This window comes from Tenrec ecaudatus, chromosome 1, assembly GCF_050624435.1.
Source record: "Tenrec ecaudatus isolate mTenEca1 chromosome 1, mTenEca1.hap1, whole genome shotgun sequence".
Lineage (NCBI taxonomy): Eukaryota > Metazoa > Chordata > Mammalia > Afrosoricida > Tenrecidae > Tenrec > Tenrec ecaudatus.
This window is the reverse complement of record NC_134530.1, coordinates 306,490,926-306,501,861: the sequence shown is the minus strand read 5'-3', so window position 1 is coordinate 306,501,861 and position 10,936 is coordinate 306,490,926. Positions and strand designations below refer to the sequence as shown.

Genomic DNA, 10,936 nt, shown 5'->3' with positions numbered 1-10,936 from the left:
CCCATTTACAAATGTCCAAATGTTCTTGGGTGAGATTCAAGCCTTACTATAGTTTAAGTTTGTTTTGTTTTTTTACAGGGGGAGGGTGGGTATTATGATCGACAAAAATTAGAAAAGATTAGTCCACCCCACCCCGCACATGGGTTAATCATCTCAACACAAATCTGCAAGTTCCATATATACACCTAACTAAGAGTCACTGTAGGAATGCCTGTAAAGCCTGGAACCTTTTGTGTAAAATATCTCTAACACTAAGGATGAAAAAATTGAATCAATTGGTTTTGTCATTTATGTACGAGTGCTTAGAAATACAAGTATCAAAAAAAAAAAAAAAGAAATACAAGCATCTTCTAAGGCCTGAAGAATGACTTTGGCGCCACCAAATGGCCATCTTGGGAATAATAAAGTCATTTGATGTATGCGGGAATTTGGGGCTGGCTAACATCTTTTTGGGACTTGTGATTGGAGTCTCCACGTGGTTTCTCCACCTCAGGGCTCACCACAGTTCCAAGTGTCTTGTCAGCTGCTATGTTCCCCAGGAATTGAGCTGAGAGTGTCTCCCGCATTCAAGGAGGAAATAAAGCAGTTCCTACCACACACTAGTAGTTTTCTAAGGGATTTTCTTTGGTTTAAAAAACTCCAACTTTCATATTGGCTTCAATACTTATAATTGAGTAATTTTTCAGATATTGATTTTCCTCTAATAAATCATTAACAATTTTTATTTTTTTTAGATTTGTATTTTTATTGAGATGCCCACATAGGTTTTAAAAATACTGTTTCTATATATAGCACCACATTAAAAATCATGAACACTTTGAAGCCACATGAATTCTATTGATATTAACTTTGAAATCTTTTGCTAGGTCAGGTTCCCATGAGAACTAATAGTCAAACTATCTGATTAGTTTCTGGCAAAGTAGTACTTCCCATTTTTGAGCATTAAGAAGTTATTGCATACTTGAGGTAGGGGGGAGCGGGAAAGGAGGAGGGAAAAGGGAAAATGAGCTGATTCCAGGAACCCAAGTGGAAGGTGAATTTTGAGAATGATGAGGGCAATGAATGTATAAGGATACTTTACTCAATTGATATGTGTATAGAATGTGATAAGAGTTGCATGAGCCCCAATAAAATGATTTTTACAAAAGCAGTTATTGCATACTTAGCAAAAAGTATGCATAGAATTTTTTTAATGTATGAGCCATCAACTCATCATGGCTGTGTGAAGGAATATTTGTCGGCTTGTGGCAGTCAGACTACTCTCCAATTCTATTTGGTTTGAAGGGACTCATTCTAAACCAATTGTTATTCATATGTAATTCTTCTGTCTCAGTCATCTTCATCAGTTCTGAATACACTCACACCTCTTTTGCTTCTGAAAAGCTGGGTAGTCAGCACAACCTCTAGGCAGGATCCTTGTAGAGTTCTTTTTTTTTTTTTTTGAGTTCTGTTTTTAAGTTTCCACTTTTACATCTTCCTCTGAACTGTGAGATTGCACAAAATTCACAAATTATTTTAGGTAAAACTGAAAATTATATCAAGTTGAGTATTCTTCTATATGAATATATATATATAAACTCCTTTCCCTCCAACCCTCTCCACCAATTTTTATTTTATTTTATGCTTTTAGCATATTAAACAAATGCCCACTTTTGTTAAATGTCTTTTTTGCATCTACAGAGATAACTATGCATGTTTTCCCCTCTTAGGTCTAGCTCTGTAATAATTTATATCAATGGCTTTCCTAATAGTGAATGAACTTTACATTCCTTGAATAAACCCAACTTAGACATCATGTATTATTACTATTTTAAAAGAGTTACTGGATTCTGCTAACTACTACTTTTATTTAAAATTTGGACTTGGAGTTCCACACAGGAAAATGGCTTGTCACTTCCTTCTTTATTAGTTCTACTTTTTTTTCTAAATCATTATTTTCTGAGATTATCTGTGTTAACCCTTCGGCAGCCTTTCATTATTTTCTCTAATTTTGAGCTGAGTGTTCGATCCACTTATTTTTTTATTTATAGCTATTGAGATAGATATTCGTGGCATAATATTTCTTCTAATACTTGAGCTTTATCACGCAGATTTTGATATGGCAGGTTTTCATTTCAAAGAAATTATATTTCCCCCTTTTACCTGAGTTATTTTATAGCATATCTTAAAACTTCCACTTGAGAGGGGCTTTTAAATTTAAAAAATAATTCCTAATTTTATTGTCTGATAGTAAATGCTGTTTGTATGATTTCTTTTTTTTTTTTAATTTCAGCACCTTTTTGGGGTATTTCAAAGTCTTTAAAAAATTTTTTTAGCATTTTATTAGGGACTTATACAACTGTTCTCACAATCCATACATATACATACATCAATTGCTTAAGCTGTTTGTATGATTTCTATCATTTGTAATTTATTAAGACTTTCTTTGTGGCCTAAAATTGGCTTCATTTTCATTCATGTTTCATACATACCATAAAAGACCACGTGGTGGTGGGATGTGGGCAGGATCGGGCCTCGACCCCATGCACCTCTATCTCCTCTCTCTCCTCATTGAACATCAGCATTGCTGGATACAGGGGATCCATTCTTTTCTTTTTTTAATCGTTTTATTAGGGGCTCATACAATTCTTATCACAATCCATACATAAATCAATTGTGTAAAGCACATCTGTACATTCATTGCCCTCATCATTCTCAAAACATTTGCTCTCCACTTAAGCCCTTAGCATCAGCTCCTCATTCTTTCCCCTCCCTCCCCGCTCCCCCCTCCCTCATGAGTCCTTGATAGTTTATAAATTATTATTTTGTCATATCTTTCCCTGTCCCATGTCTCCCTTCACCCACTTTTCTGTTGTCCATCCCCCAGGGAAGAGGTCACATGTAGATCCTTGTAATCGGTTCCTCCTTTCCAACCCACTCTCTCTCTACCCTCCCATTATCGCCACTCTCACCACTGGTCCTGAAGGGATCATCTGCCCTGGATTCCCTGTGTTTCCGGTTCCTATCTGTACCAGTGTACATCCTCTGGGCTAGCCAGACTTGCAAGGTAGAATTTGGATCATGATAGTGGGGGGTGGGGTGGGCATTTAGGAACTAGACGAAAGTTGTATTTTTCATCATTGCTACATCACACCCTGACTTGCTCGTCTCCTCCCCTTGACCCCTCTGAAAAGGGATCTCCAGTGGATGACAAATGGGCTTTGGGTCTCCACTCTGAAATTCCCCCCTCATTCACTATGGTAAGATATTTTTGTTCTGATGATGCCTTATACCTGATCCCTTTGACACCTCGCGTTTGCACAGGCTGGTGTGCTTCTTCCATATGGGCTTTGTTGCTTCTGAGCTAGATGGCCACTTGTTTACCTTCAAGCCTGTAAGACCCCAGATGCTAGATCTTTTGATAGCCAGGCACCATCAGCTTTCTTCGCCACATTTGCTTATGCACCCATTTGTCTTTAGTGATCGTATCATGGAGGTGTACACCCAATTATATGATTTTTTTGTTCTTTGATGCCTGATAACTGATCCCTTCAGAACTATGTGATCACACAGTCTGGTGTGCTTCTTCCATGCGGGCTTTGTTGCTTCTGAGCTAGATGGCCGCGTGTTTACCTTCAAGCTTTTAAGACCCCAGATGCTATATCTTTTGATAGCTGGCACCATTAGCTTTCTTCACCACATTTGTTTATTCACCCACTTTGTCTTCAGCAGTTGTGTCGGGAGGATGAGCATCATAGAATGCCAATTTAATAGAAGAAAGTAATCTTGCATTGAGGGAGTACTTGAGTGGAGTCCCAATGTCCTTCTGCTACCTTAATACTAAACCTATAAATATAGGCACATAGATCTATTTCCTCATCCTCATATATAAATATATTTGCATATGTACATGTCTTTTTCTAGACCTCTATAAATGCCTTTTGCCTCCCAGCTCTTTCCTCTATTTCCCTTGACTTTCCACCTGTCCCACTATCATGCTCAGTCCCCACCTGGGTTTCAGCAATTCCTCTTGGTGACATTATCCTTGATCATGCCCTACCAGGCCTCTTACACCCACTTCACCACCAATTTGGATCATTTGTTGTTCCCTTGTCCCTGGGTTTTTTAATACCACTTGTAGTTAGTTCAAGGATCGTTTGTTGGTTCATTCTTTTCAATTTGTGACGAAAATCCCAAAGCGTTTTTTCTGTGTGGCAATCCCTTCAGACTGCTCTAAAACCTTTACATGGGAAGATTCGTGTTCCTTTTATTGCCATCTCTTTCATCTCTGATTGCAGGCAAATCATTGATCATATTTCCTAAATTCTATATTTCTCAGCATATAAGCGGGTTCCCCACTGTACCAGAGGCTCTGTGGTTTGCTGGGCTTGTCTTACAGACAAGGGGTCCCGAGCCTCTGAGAAGGACCAGGCTGGTGAAAGGCAGTGATTCATTCCCCCTGCAGGCCCGTGGCTCTCCATCACTCTCCCGGCATTACTGGGACGCACCTGTGTCACATTTTCCTGCCCGCCAAGCGGCGCTGCTGTCGCGGCTGCGCGTCCCGGCTGGCGGCTCGCAGGTTCGGGGTTTTGCGCGCGTGTCGGGGGCGCGTCTCCAGCAGCTCCCCGGGGTCGCAGGACAGTTCGCGTCCTGTCCCCTGGGCTCACCGACATCGAAACTGACCTCTGTGGTATTTCGAGCCTCCTGGCCGCGCTCGAAGGCAGTGACAGAGGAGAGGAAGCGACAGCACCGAGACCCGGGAGAGAAGGCTGCATCCCGGGCTTTTCCAAGGCGGCAGGGAAGCGGTTCCAGGAGCCGAACGATCCCACGCTCTCGGAGGGAACTTTCGATCTAAAATGCAGTCTGCGCTTTATCCGTTCAAGTGTGCGGGACACAGCACTTGGATTTTAGACCTCATTAAATGTTAGCACAGACATTAATTTGGGGTCTGGCAGTGAGCAATCAGTCTTGTATATTTTCCCAAAACCGCTATCCCTCAGGGGGTGTAGCTCAGTGGTAGAGCGCGTGCTTAGCATGCACGAGGCCCCGGGTTCAATCCCCGGCACCTCCATTTTGCTTTTCTCTTTTGGGGCCTGGGGTGGTGAAGAGAGGTCTTGGTTTTGTTTTTTATTTATTGTTCCGCGGCTTCATTCTCCTTTTCCTCCTGTCACAGAATGTAAGCCTGCTGTGTAACCGCTGTCCCATCTCTTCCTAAAGGCGTGACCTTTCCCAGGGTAGCTGTGTCTGGAAAGGACCAGAAGGGCCAGTCGGTCAACAGCCCGCAGTCTAAGACGTCAGCCCGCCGCCGTCTCTGGTTCTAGTTTCCAATGTCAGTAAGAAAGCAAGAGCGTAAACACGGGCACGGAAAGAAAAACACAAGCCTCTCCATTTCTCTTAGCTCTTGCGGGTGGGGGGTGGTGGGGGGCATGACTGATCCTGACGGAAGCCTTCCAAACGCGGCAGCTGAGAAATTCGCTTTCATCAAAGAAAGTAAAGAATGTAAAGGTATCACCCTTAAAGAGGAATATTACGGGGAAGAGCATTCAGCTAAAGTTCAAGAGTTCGTTTCCAGGTCTGTCTAGTACTTCGTCTTAGCCCAGCAGGATTGGCTTCCCGAGGTAATTCACAATAGTCCTTCGTGCATTGGGCCCGCTAACCTTAAGGTTGACGGTTCAAACACACCAGCCCCTCCTTCGGAAGCGCGAGGCGGTTGTCTGCTCCTGTAAAGACTTAATTCCCGTAACCTCCACGGGCAGAGCTTCTCGAGGTATAGGGTCACTATAGGTAAGTCTGAAAGAGGAACTTCAACTCCCGGGACCTTGAGGTTTTCTTTCAAATCTTATTCAAGAGAGCAGAGCCACTGCCATAGAGTCCCTGGGCCTTTATCGTAATTCCTGGGCCTGTAAACATTTACAGGGGCAAGTGGACTCGTTTGTCTCCCACGCCAGGCCTTTTGCCGTTGCGGGGTGCCAGCTAGGCGGTCAGGACTCATAGCGGCCTATGTACAACAAAACAAAACACTGCCCAATCCTGCGCCATCCTCATCGTTGTTCCTATCTTTGAATCCATTGCTGCAGCCACTGTGTCAATCCGCCTTGTCGAGGACGTTCCTCTTTTTCGCTTTACCAAACGCGATGTCCTTCTGCAAGGAGAGGTCTCCCCTGATACCATGTCCAAAGCACTTGAGACGACTCTCTAAGGATCATTCTGGTTGTTCTTTCAAGTCCTTAGACGGTGCAAATAGTTTGTAGACTGCTAGCCTGAATTTGGCACTTCCAACCCTCCCAGCAAGACAGCAGAAGGAAGTCCTGACAAGCTGCGTATGTTAAGATTGCAGCCTACAAAACCCTAGACGACGTGTCTACTCTGTAACTAATGGGATGGCCCTGAGTTAGAATAGATTTCAGGGCAACAAGTCTGGTTTTGGTTAACACAGACTAAAAATAAGGACAGACTCTCAGCTTGACCCCACACCTCCTAAACATGTTTTAACAGGATTCCCAAATGATTTATTTGCACTGTAAAATTGTAGACATTCTGGCTGAATGTTGTGATGTATACATAATAATACTTATAAACATAAATGCAATTTATGATGTAGAGTTGAATGGGTTAGGCAGTGGGCTGCTAGGAGAAAGCTCAGCAGTTCAAAACCACCAACAGCTCTGAGGGAGAAAAATGAAGCTTTCTACTCCAATAAAGATTTGCAGCCTTGGAAACCCACTCAGCTACTAATTCCTCCCACAATTAAGACCAGCCAATGGAATAAGACTTGTAAGAGCCCCCAATAAAATGATCTTTTAATTAAAAAAAACCAGACAAATAAAAATACCTCTTTATGTACCTTCTCCTGTTTGTTGGCTTACTTTTACGCCTCTGCCACGTTTTGTTCTGGGAAAATCCATTTGGTCTCTAAATCCTGCGCCTAGCTACTTACCAGCTTACTTTCAAAATCTCAGTACTCTCCATCCCTGAATCGGCTGTTCAGTTCAAACGTTGAGCTTACTCAGTGGCCTTCCTGTTGAACTTAAAGTGAGTACACCAAAGAGGAGTGTGACTGGGTGCACAACTGGACTCCTGTAATCCGTGTTACTAAATAACACCTGTAGAAATGGTTGATTTGGTGTGTATGCTTTGTTGTCTATATTCCCAAAAGCCAGATAATAAATACAATTAAAGGGGCAAATACAATTAAAGGTTCTATTTAGAACCTGGGTAATAAATTACTATGCAAATTACATGTGGCTTTTATTCTCACTCTGGCTCTTCCCATCAAAGTCTTATCCTTAACATTGTTATCAGCGAATAGCAGGAAAGTGTTTTGGCCTGCGAAAGGTCTAACATGGTAGAATTAAACACTTATGGAATTAAGAGAGGAAAAAAGCATGTAAGAGGGACTCCAACTATAGCAGCCCGTAATAACGCCCACACTGGGTCTTTGATTCTTCAACTCTAAGGACTTTTAAAAAATTAAAAACAAAAAAAAAGTTTACCTGGTAACTTTTCTTATGGTTCTTTCTGTACTACATTTTCACAGGAAGCCTTTTTCCACTATTCCCAACATCCCTTACCCAAAATGACTCACTGCCAAACACCCTACACTCCCAGTAGCCCTTACCAAAGAACACACTCCTGGAGACCCTGGAGGACAGAACAGGAGGGCTCTAGTGCTGTAGATCTGCATGGGAGCAGACAGCCTCATCTTTCCATCGGTTTCCTGGAAGAGCAGGTGGTGGTTTTGAATCACCAACCTTTTATTCAGCGGCTTAACACTTAACTCACAGCGACACAGATCTCTGATCATAGCTCCTCAGTAGCCTCTTTTTTTTCCCCCCCAGTAGCCTCTTTTGAAGGAGCTATTAATTCTGCTTCTATACTCAGTGTCACTCAACACAGGAATAGGGAAGCGCAGACTCTAGAGCAGTGGATCTCAACCTTGCCAATGCCTCGACCTTTTAATACCGTTCTTCATGTTGTGGTGACCCCACCCCAATCATAAAATTATTTTGTTGCTATCTCATAACTGTAATTTTGCTACTGTTCTGAATCAGGCAATCACTGTGAAAGGATCGTTTGACCCCCAAAGGGTCACGGTCCACAGGTTGAGAATCGCTGCTGGAGACATTTCCTAAAGGGCTTCCCAAGTCCATCCGTCAGGAAAGCGGGACAGCTCAGAGACAGTGTGCGTCTTGCTTGTACAAGGTTCTGGGCTCAATTCCTGGCACCTCCAGTTCTTATTATCCCATTACCCAGGATCTTTTATTAAAAATGAATTTTTTTCAAGAATTACAAACTCAAGAGTTCTTACTCTTATCTTCAATTGTTTACTGAATTCCTTGACTGACACTTGAGAAGCAACGGTTAACCCAACATTCTTTTGAGTGGTACCCAAATGGAATGTAATAAACCCTGAGACCCGCATGAGGTGGCTGACAGCAGAAGAAAGACAAGAGAGAAGTTGGGGGACAGGGCAGGGAGGAAGATTGGCTTCCATAGTGCAGGAATTTCCTGTGGCTGCTGTAGCCAATGATCAAGTCTGTGGCTTAGAACAGCTGACATTGATTCTCTCCAGGGGTTGGCAGGGCCTCGATCCTTCTGGGGGGCTCCAGAGGAGAAGCCTTCCCTTTCCTCTTCCAGCTTCTTCTAACTACAAGTTTCATCTTCACCTACTTCATCTCTATAGTAACAAAGCCTTCTATGTGTGTTGAAATCTCCCTCTGCCTCTCTTCTCAAAACTTTCCTGATTGCATGTAGGGCAAACTCAGATGATCCAGAAGGATCTCCACACATCAATATCCTTACCCTAAGTACATCCACAAAGAAATATTTCCCGCAGAAATTCACATTGACAGCTTCCGGGGATCAGGACCTGTTATCTCTGGGAGCCTTTTTTTGAACAACCTCTGGCCTTCTTCAGGCAGGTTCTCTTCACCCTGAAACAAGGGTGCTACCATAGCAACAGACCCCTCATCTTGATCCCTGTTTTCCACTCTGATTGGGAGAAGGAACAACAGAAAGGAGGGGAAAGGGGAAACTTTAGATCAAAGGGAAGCTGTTGTAGTTTCCTGTGTTCTCTCCGAAGTTCTGAAGTCGAGGACCCATCCTCCTCCTGTGGGTCTCTCTGCCCATGTGCTCGCTCTGCACCACACGTTCTGTGCCACAGGAAGAGGGCAGTGGGTCCCAGGTGAATGAGTGAACAGGTGGGTGCCAGACCTTGCCATGAAGGCTTCCAGGGAGCTGGAGTCCTGCAATGGGTCAAAGATGAGGGGAAACCAATTCAAAATGACACCCTGCAACGTGCTGGATATCTACTTCATCCTGATCAACATTCATCCATTTTTCCCCTCTTCTTACATCTAGCAATAAAAATGGTGCCTGATATAAGGCATCATCAGAACAAAAAATATTGCCATAGGGAATGAAGGGGGAAGTGCAGAGTGGACACTCAAAGCCCATTTGTAGGCCACTGAAGATGCCCTTGCGGAGGGGACTAGGGGAGGAGATGAGTCAGTCAGGGTACGATGAAGCACCGATGAAGAATACAGCTTTCCTCTAGTCCCTAAATGCTTTCACCCCCACTATCATGATTCTAATTGTAACTTGAAAGTCTGGCTAGCCCAGAGGATGTACATTGGTACAGGCAGGAACAGGAAGCAAAGGATATTCAGGGCGGATGATACCTTCAGGACCAGTGGTGTGAGTGGCGATACTGGCAGGGTAGAGGGAGAGTGGGTTGGAAAGAGGGAACTGATTACAAGGATCTACATGTGACCTCCTCCCTGGGGGACGGACAACAGAAAAGTGGGTGAAGGGAGACGTGGGACAGGGCAAGATATGACAAAATAATAATTTATAAATTATCAAGGGCTCATGAGGGAGCAGGAAGGGGGGAGGGGAAAAAAGGACCTGATGCCAAGGGCTTAAGTGGAGAGCAAATGTTTTGAAAATGATGAGGGCAATGAATGTAGAGATGTACTTTACACAATTGATGTATGTATGGTTTGTGATAAAAGTTGTATGAGCCCCTAATAAAACGTTTAAAAAAATGGTGCCTGAAACATGGAGCATGCCAAGACGAAGACGTGATGTATATATGTAACATATATAACGACATAATTATGTATGAAAACTATAACATATACATGTATATGGAAAACTATGCTACTTAGCGTGTAAGGGTTTTCTGAGGACACATTACTGTGCAAAGCGTTTGCTTGGATCAGTTACCTCTTTTCTCAACCGGTTATCTTATTCGTTTTTTTTTTTTAATTTTTAAAATTGTTATTCTTTTGGATTTAATTGTTTCTGCTAGTATTCAATTTTAGAGTTATTTCCGCACAAACTGAAATTTTTGCGCGGGTAAAATACTAATATATAACCTCTAAGGGTCAAGAGAGCACAGAGAGTTAAGTCCATTCAGAGAAGTCCCGGAGAGCGCTGTATGCTGGGACTGAGCAGCAAAAGGGATGGAAGCAGCCGCCGGACAATGTGGAGGGAGACCTTGGAGCGGGAGCAATACCTGTCTTTCCAGCATTGTCTCCTTTCTGCTCGTGTGTCGGTGCCTGAGAGAGTCGAACGAAGGGAATTTTGAAATTGAGCGTAAGACAATCTTCTTTTGATCATGATTTTGACTTCCAAAGAGTACCCAAGACTCTTTAAAAAGATAACATCTTAAGTGGGGGTATAGCTCAGTGGTAGAGCGCGTGCTTAGCATGCACGAGGCCCTGGGTTCGATCCCCAGTACCTCCAGCTTTTACTCCTCACAAAACATAAGCATAATCCACGAGCTCTATGGAATTGGGATAAGAGATGTAAGAGCCAAAGAAAGAAAAACTGCAACATCAGGATTGGAGATAAGCAACCTGGGACATTCAGATGACACCACCTTGCTTGCTGAACCTGAGGAGGAATTGAAGCTCCATGCTGATAAAGATAAGGATTGCAATCTTCAGTATGT

At 43.1% G+C, this 10,936-nt stretch overlaps 2 non-coding genes across 2 annotated transcripts; both read left to right on the top strand.

Annotated features, from left to right (window-relative positions):
* The first annotated feature begins 4,978 nt into the window (after positions 1-4,978).
* Positions 4,979-5,050, top strand: TRNAA-AGC (transfer RNA alanine (anticodon AGC)). The gene has a single exon. It is a non-coding gene; the product is annotated as a tRNA-Ala (tRNA).
* A 5,606-nt stretch (positions 5,051-10,656) lies between these two features.
* TRNAA-AGC (transfer RNA alanine (anticodon AGC)) lies at positions 10,657-10,728 on the top strand. The gene has a single exon. It is a non-coding gene; the product is annotated as a tRNA-Ala (tRNA).
* Positions 10,729-10,936: the final 208 nt, after the last annotated feature.